Genomic DNA, 8382 nt, shown 5'->3' on the forward strand with positions numbered 1-8382 from the left:
CCTTGACTTCCAAACAGCCACAAAAATACACAGAGAAAACACATTATGCAGGCACAGGAGGAGTCTGAGTTAATGAAACAGAACTGCAGTTTTCTGGGCTAATACAACATTTGCATTTTTCTAACTTTAGCAGTTTGCCAGACTTTGGCTCTGGCTTCAGTGAACAAATAATTGCTTGTTTTCACAAAGAGTTGATTTGAAAATGCTCCACTTGGGGAATTCAAGGGGAAATGCTTTGCTTCAAGCTCTTTTAAGTGATGCGAGTTCATCTCATGCTCCTCTCTCTTGGTTTCTCTACCCTGTGTTCAGCAGAGAGAGCAAAGCACAGAACTAAAATGAAACCTGTTTTGCAAAAATAGCTTGTGCAGAAGAATGTGGAAGAAAGGGATGATTGAAAGCTAAGGCCTTGCTTTGTCCTGCCAGGAATGGGCAGGAGAGTGAGGAAATGGGTAGTATCTCGTGCAGGTCCTGTGTGCTCTGTGGGGACAAGAGAGGCATGTCTAGAAGACAAAGCCCACCCAAGGTTCTGACCATCATCTGGAAATGCTTCATTCCCTGAGGAGTCTGAGGTGCCCAGTCCCATAGCTCTGGCATCTCTGGGGACTTGGTGACTTGAATTTCTCATTTCAAGGCTGAGGAACATGCAGGGTGTGGCTGGAGAGCATCTTCCAGCTCCTGTGGTTGCTGAAGGACAGGTGAGGACCAAGGGGCAACGTTCACATTCATCATCTCTCTGGCTTTGCCTTGGATCAGGGAACACTCATGGCATTGGGAGTACTGGGAGTTACTTTCCACAGTAAAAGATCTTTGAGTTGATTTACTGCTGGAAAGGCCTCAGCAAGAATGAGAAAAATAATGTGAAGCTTCAAAAATGTACCTTATAGTACCTGGCAAATAGAATTGGTCTGTCTTAGCAAAGCACCCACTCAGAGGTGAGGGGTTTGGGATGGCAACATGTGGAAGAGACTTCTGAAAGGTCCCTCATCCAGTGGAAAATGGCATGAGATCCTGCAACTGGAGAGGCACATTTGAACTGGGAATAAGGGGCACCACTTCCACAGAAAAGCAACTGCATATTGAAATAGCCTGTGAAATGTGTGGAGGGGACCCACTGTTCTCTGGCCAGGTTGCCATGGTCACCCCAACCACCAGGATCCTTTGCTAATGTTGCATTTTGGGGGGAGCCAGGATAAGCATCAAAATCCTTTGGATAAAAAGGTTTTGCTTTTGCTTCTCCAGAGATTAAAGTCTGTTTTGGGGGCTTCTTTATCCCAAGTAGAGCTCGCTTTACACACGGGAATACAGGATGCATTTTGCCTTTTCTCATCCTTTTTTTTGTGAGGTTCTAATTGCTTCTGCAAGCCCCTCTTCCCTGAGGGCATGATGCTAAACCTAAAGGACTCTTTCTCCTTCCAAACCCGATGGCTGCAATGCTCTGCTGTGCTTTTACATTCCTTTCTGAGCTAGTGTTTTGGAAACCTGCCATTCTTTCGAGGGGCTTCCGTTTAGATATTCCCGTTGATTGCTCACGCAAGCAAAAAAAGGAGAATTAAAAATAAAAAGAGGCTGCTCCTCTTCCTCCTCTCCTCTCCCAAGACACAAAATGAGCAGCCTTCTCGCTGGCTTTTGTAAATGATCACCAGCTGACATCTCCTATCAATGCACTTCCAGGAGTGACACAGCGTAACAAATAAGAAAGGACCAGGAGAAGAGCATCCCATTCAGCAGCCCAGCACTCAGCACCCACGCCTGGCTGCCTGGGAGGTGGGGGGAAAAAGCAGCAAAACCAACAACAACAACCAAAAAAAACAAACCACCCCAAGAACAAACAGACAAAGGGAAAGGAGGAAACTGGCCGCGTTCAATCTGCTGTTCATTTTAGCAGTCAGGGAACAGTAATTGTGTCTGTTCCCCTTGGTTGCAGGGGTGGTGGTTGTGCTAGATATGAGCCAGGGAATACAATTGCAGGGCAATTTCACTCCTGTCCTTAATGGACTGGTATTGTACTTGCAGGCAGCAAAGTGTCCTCAGCTCTTCCCAGAGGGGTCTGTCTCACCCTGGGGTCATTGCAGGGACCCTCTCAGCTTTGCCCATTCCAGCCAATTCCTTCCAGGCCAGATGCTGCACCTTTATCTGTGCTAAGTGGTGCCCAGCCCTGGGGGGGTCCATCCTAGGGGAGGGGAACAGGCACTGCAGGGATGCAGGGAGCAGAGCAAGGTGCTGTGGGGATCCCTGGGAGCTGGGCCCTCTCAGCTGCTCCCTTGAGTGGGGATTTAATTGGAAGCTGAACAAAGCAAAGGAGTTCTCCTCCTCCCATAAGTGATGAGGAAAACAAACCCAAACCAAACACAACAACCCCAAGACACACCAGCTGAAGAACATTTCCTTCTAGTCTGTATTCTCTTCGTGGATATTTTTCTGCAGTATTTTTGGCTAATTGAGTTACAAAAGGCCAAGGGCTCTTTTCCAAAGTTTTCCCCGCAGACTTTCCAAAAGATGTTGTTTTAAAACAAAGAAATAATAAGGCAAGGCTGTTTTACCCCTATGCCTGGAATAAATTCTGCCAAGAGGGTCAAACAAGAGGAGATCCTTACCTTTTCATGATTGCCCTGTGCCATTACTGCAAAGTGACATGGAAAATAAGAATGAGTAAGAATAGTTTTTACCTCTCCACGGGCACATGGAGGACGTGACACATCCCAGCTGTTCCCAGGCATTTAGCACCATTCCATACTTTTTTTTTTATGAGGAGCAAAGCCCTGGCTCTTGCTTTGGGCTAGCAATAGGAGAAATCAGGTCAGTGGGTCACCACAGCAAAATCACCAACTTTTTAGGAAAAATAATAATAATAAAGAACTACCTTCTTTTTTTTTTTCTGGCTCTTAAAACGTTCACCCTTGATCACCAACCTTCTCAGGCCCTTGTTCTGGTGCCTTCTGCAGCACACAGGAACCTTCTTTCCTGTGAACTACTGAAGAAATGTCCTGGCTCTCCCTTCCCACCATTCTTCCCTCCTTCCTTCCCATTTATTTACTCACTTGGCATCAGCTGGGGGAATCACTCCTGTCACAGCTGCAGTGTGGCTCTAAATGATGGAGGTATTTGAGGACTTCAAGAGCTGAGCACTTGGAAATCTGTAAGATCCACCTTGTTAGGTTAATTGAGCAATTATGCTTTCTGCAAACCGTGGAGGAAAGGTAGGACCTGGAAATCAGGGAAAAACAGACTGAATGGCTGAATTGTCTTTGTGTTACTTACCCAACCTTAGGGGCTGAAAGTGATCTCAAAGGTAAAACCATCCAGCCTGTGGAAAAGCCAGGAACCTGGTAGAGGACTCACCCTTCTCTTTTGCCATAAAATGGGGTGTTATCTGCCTTTATCTCAAGGTCAGGGCAAACTTTTGGGGAGAACTCCTTTTATCCTGCCCTTCTTTTTCAACAGTTGGTGGCACTTTGAATAGTCACCCTGAAATGTGGCTCCACCTCTACTTGCTGTTCCCCTCGTCTGGGGTGAGAGACTTGAAATCAGATTTGGATCAGGTCTGTAAAGTTTTGAAAAGTTTTAGGGGGCTTGTGGGTTTTCAAATGGATGCTGTTAAAGCTGTCCCACCCCAACTGGAAAGAGAGGACTGGTGTTTTGTGAAGCATGACACGGTGTGCCTTGGTATTTGCCACATCAATTGTTCAGAGCCCTGATACATTTATCTTAAGAGATAAGGATGGACCACTGGGACGGTGAGGGGAAAAGAAATAAATGAATAAGGGGATGAGCTGTTCTTTCAGGGTCATTTTTGCCCCTTTTTGTCTCCCCAGCTATTAATATTGCTGGCCAACCTCCTCTTTTCCAGGCCTCCCAAGGTGCACGGAGGTATCTGCTGCTGCACGTCGGCCCAACATCTTGTGGGTTCTGCTCCACTGTTGCCATTAGATCCTCCCAGCAACGTGAACACTCTTTTCTGTCTGTCACGGGGCTCCTTTCACGTAGACTGCCTTCAGGCTGAACTTTTGTGTAATATATTTTGACACCCCAGATGGTCCCCACGGTTCTCTCAGGCACGAGCTGAAATCTTGCTCGTGTTGTTGGCAACTGCCGGTATCTGGAAGCAGCCTTCCCTTTTTTTTTGTGTGCCTTCCACAGAGATACTCACGTTTGGGGAGATTAATGAGATGATCAGGCACTGGTGAGGAAGTGGAGTAGGTGACCTAATAGGTCTTTCTCATCTCTAATTCCTGCGTGTTGTGACCAGGGGTTCTTTGTTGCCGTGGCACTGATTTGTCTGAGCTGTCGCCCGTGGAGGGGAGGAAGAAGAGGTGGCACTAACGGTGTCATCTACACCCATCTCTTTTTTCTTTTGGCACCTCTGCCCCTGTGAATCTCGTGTACCATCTGGAGAGTGGGCAGGTGGCCAAAGCCAGCAGATGGGCAGGAGCACATCGAGCTAGGAGACCACGTCCCGTTACCAAACGCGCTGCTGGGCGAGGCTTCCCAGCATGAATAGCAAGGCAGCTTTTTGTAACGAGCTCCTGGTTCTACCCCGGGTGAAGAGACAGGCCCCTGAGCTCCCCAGGAACACCAGCCCCCAGGTGGAGCAGCGTTTGGGCTGCCAGGGGAGGGATGCATGATGCTCCCCCCTGGGAACTGGGGCTGTTGAGCGCTGGCAGCCAGCGCTGCCCGCGCCACCACCACCTGATCCCTCCTGGATCTGAGCAGCCAGGGATCCCACATCTCCCCTCCAGAGCTGTATCCCCATCCTAGAGGTTTTCCCGTGGAAAAAACGTGCATTTGGTAAAAAATTTCTTCTGAGAGGGAAATAATCATTAAAAAATTAATGTTGCAGTTGGTGTGCACGTGTCTTCCTTGAGCACCAACAGGAGTGTTTGCCTTCAGGTCCTGTTCCTGAAGCTGTGACATAAACACAGACAAGGTGCTACTTGGTGCTACCAAGTAATCCTAGCAGGGCATCTATTATTCAAAAATATTCACTTTCCTACAAGATGGAGAAAGCTATTTTCCTCTTAACATCTAATTTAGTTGTTTATTTCCATTGCAGAGTCACCTGACGAAGCCAGATGCTCTCCACCTGGGGACAGTGTGGGGACTGTCACCATAGGGGGTTTCTCTGGGTGAGCTACTCTGGGCACTGCCTGGGATGGTGGCACTGGGGCTCATTTGCTCCTTTTCACACCAAACCCCTTTGATTTAACCAAATCTCATTGCTCTAGGACAAATGCATATGTCCTGGCTACCCATCAAGTCTGGAGTCATGGGTCTCTGTCACTCCAGGGAAGATGGTGAGGATGGTGCAGGTGCTGCAACAACTTTCACTCATCCAACAGGATTCGTTAGCACGGCCTCTTTGCCACCCCAAAGGGGATTAATTTAATCTGAGTCCAAGATGGCACATGATTTGACTCAGCTCTGCCTGGGCTGTGCTGGGCCTGGGCTAACAAGCCTGGGCTAATGAGCCTGGGCTAATGAGCCTGGGCATGCTTGCTGGGCATGAAGCTGGTCCTGGGCAATTCATCTGAGACTGGATGGACTGCCCAGGACTCATGGCCAAATGGAAATTCACTGGCTGGAATTTTTAGTATGTGACTGTGGTGCTCAGAGCAGTGAGATAGTCTAGGTAGTGAGTGAATAGGAAGTGCAGCAGGAAAATCAACAAGGCTTCAGGGCAATCCCGAGATCACATCCAGGCTGGGCAGAGAATGGACTGAGAAAAGGCCAGAGGAGGAGGACTTGGGGGTTTTGGGTGATGAGAAGCTCAACATGAGCTGCACTGGGAGCCCAGAAACCACCCACGTCCTGTCACCAGCAGTGTGATCAGCAGGGCCAGGGAGGGGATTGTCCCCTCTGCTCTGATGAGACCCCCCTGCAGGGCTGGGACCAGTGCTGGGGTCCCCAAAACAAGAAGGACATGGGGCTGTTGGAGAAAGTCCAGAGAAGGCCACAGAGATGATCCAGAGGTTGGAGCAGCTCTGCTCTGGAGCCAGGCTGGGAGAGTTGGGATGTTGAGCCTGGAGAAGAGAAGGCTCCAGGGAGACCTTAGAGCAGCTCCCAGTGCCTGAAGGGGCTCCAGGAAAGCTGGGGAGGGGCTTGGGACAAGGGCAGGGAGGGATGGGATGAGGGGGGATGGAATAGAACTGGATGAGGGGAGATTTAGTTTAGACATTAGGAATAAATTCTTTCCTGTGGGGATGGGGAGAAGACTGGTTGTGGTGACATTAAAAAAGATTGTGAAGCAGAGGTGCTCCCAAGTCCAGGAGCTCCAGCTGGCCATGGTGTTCCCATGCACACCAGCCTGCAGGAGCTGGGCCAGGCTGCTGCTGGGGGAAAGCCCAAACCCTTGCCCTGGGCTCCTGCATTGCCACCAACCTCTCAGGCAAGGGCAGGAGCAGGTCTGCAGCCAATGCACTCCCACTGCATGTTGTTGACCAGGCAATATTAAATCCATTATTTGGGTTGGGAAACAGTTGTGTTCTTCCTTATTTTTCCAAGGATTCTGTGTGTTCTAGACTTGAACAACTCGTTTTTTTCACCAACATGCTCTGCATCTCCTGGAGCTCAGAGCAGAAAGTGGCACTAGGAGCAGGATGGTGGTCTCTGACCATTAGGTTTCCTACAGAGCAAAGATTGATGTGTTTCCCCAAGGAGAGGTTTCCTGTGGTCAGAGAAGGAAGAGCTGATCACAAAGGCTCAGTAGATGACCCAGATATTAACTTAATCAACTACAATATAGAAATGGATAGAAAATAAAAAGTAGAAAATAAAATAGAAAGAAAGAAGAGGTGTTGGCCAATGGTTTTCATTAGCACTGCAAAGTTGTCCAGCCAGGAATGATTTGTAACTCATATGGATTTCCCAGGGAAAATGCAAAAAGTCTAATTATACAGAGATGGTGAGGACCAAAAGAAGAGTGACTTCCAGAAACATCATCTGCCATGAAGCACAGCAAGGTGTTGAAGGCATCTTTTCCAGACTGGAAGCCAGATCAATTGGTGTTTACTCCTCAGACCAAAGGAAAGTGTGGTCCTGTGTGTGGCATCAGGGTGCAGAAAACACTTCTTGCTAATAAATAATTCAATTTGGGAATGCAAATAAGGGGGAAAACCAAACCAAACCAACCAACAACAACAGTATAAGGACCCAAAAAGCTTTTTTGGTTGAAACAAAGAGGTAAACAGCAGACTGGGTCTTCACAACTAAAGCTCCTCCATGCTGTTTGATTTTAATTTCAGATCTTAATTAGGGGCTTGCCAAAGGTAATTGAAAAAATAGCTGAGACGTGGAATGAAATGGCAACTGCCCACACATCTACTGACTTCAGTCAACCAGCCCCTTGGTGTGGATATAGGGGTTTTTTTACCACAAGCTGGGCAGATTTGTTCCTGCTTCATTAGGGATCATTCTGGAGAGCCAGAGCCCTTTGCTCCAAGCTGAGAGTCTAATTAGACTAAAAGACCCCCCTGACCATCACTGTCCTGAGTGCATCTGGAACTTGGGAGTGTTCTCAGCCAGGGAAGTAGCTTCTTGAAAATCATGTTGAAAAATAATGATATCCTTCTTTTCCTTATCAAGACAGTCCTTTTCCACTTGGCAAACACTGAGTTTTATTAGTTATTCCTAATGGAGCCTGAAATTATCATGGCATTTTCCTCCCTGTTGATTTATCTTGGAAATCACAACCAAAATCTTTTCATGTCTTGAATCTGGATGATTTTGGTGAATGTTGCCACCGTGCTGATTGTCTGGGACTGGGGAGCAGGCTGCTGGAAGGGCTGGCATGTCACGTTTTGCAGCAGTTCTGCAGACACCAATATGTGTTTGTCTGGGTATGATATGACCAGAGTGTTCCTGGGCAGCTTTCAGAAGCATCCTTGGATGTGTGGAGAAGTGCTGAGGAGAGTCCATCTTATCAGGGCACATAGGATCATTTAATAGAATCATAGAATGGTTTGGGTTGGAAGGGACCTTAAAGATCATCCAGTCCCACCTCCTGCATGGGCAGGGACACCTCCCACCAGCCCAGGCTGCTCCAAGCCCCATCCAACCTGCCCTTCAACACTGCCAGGGATGGGGCAGCCACAGCTTCTCTGGGCACCCTGGGCCAGGCTCTCACCACCCTCACAGTGAAGAATTCCTTCCCACTGTCTAATTTGCCCTCAGAAATTGTGAAAATACCCCTCCTGCTCCCTCCTTAAACCTATGCCTCCATGTATTTTGAACATAAACCCCCAGCACTGGATTTCCAGGCATTTCCCTGCTCCATGCCCTAGTTCCCTGGGTGCTGTGCCACCTCTCCTGTGCTCCTCTGCAGGTCCTGGAGCAACCAGTCTCCTGGAGCAGCCTGGGGTCCTCTCCACATTTCCATGGCCAAACAGC

This window comes from Chaetura pelagica, unplaced genomic scaffold, assembly GCF_000747805.2.
Source record: "Chaetura pelagica isolate M959 unplaced genomic scaffold, ChaPel_1.0 scaffold259, whole genome shotgun sequence".
Taxonomy (NCBI): Eukaryota; Metazoa; Chordata; class Aves; order Apodiformes; family Apodidae; genus Chaetura; species Chaetura pelagica.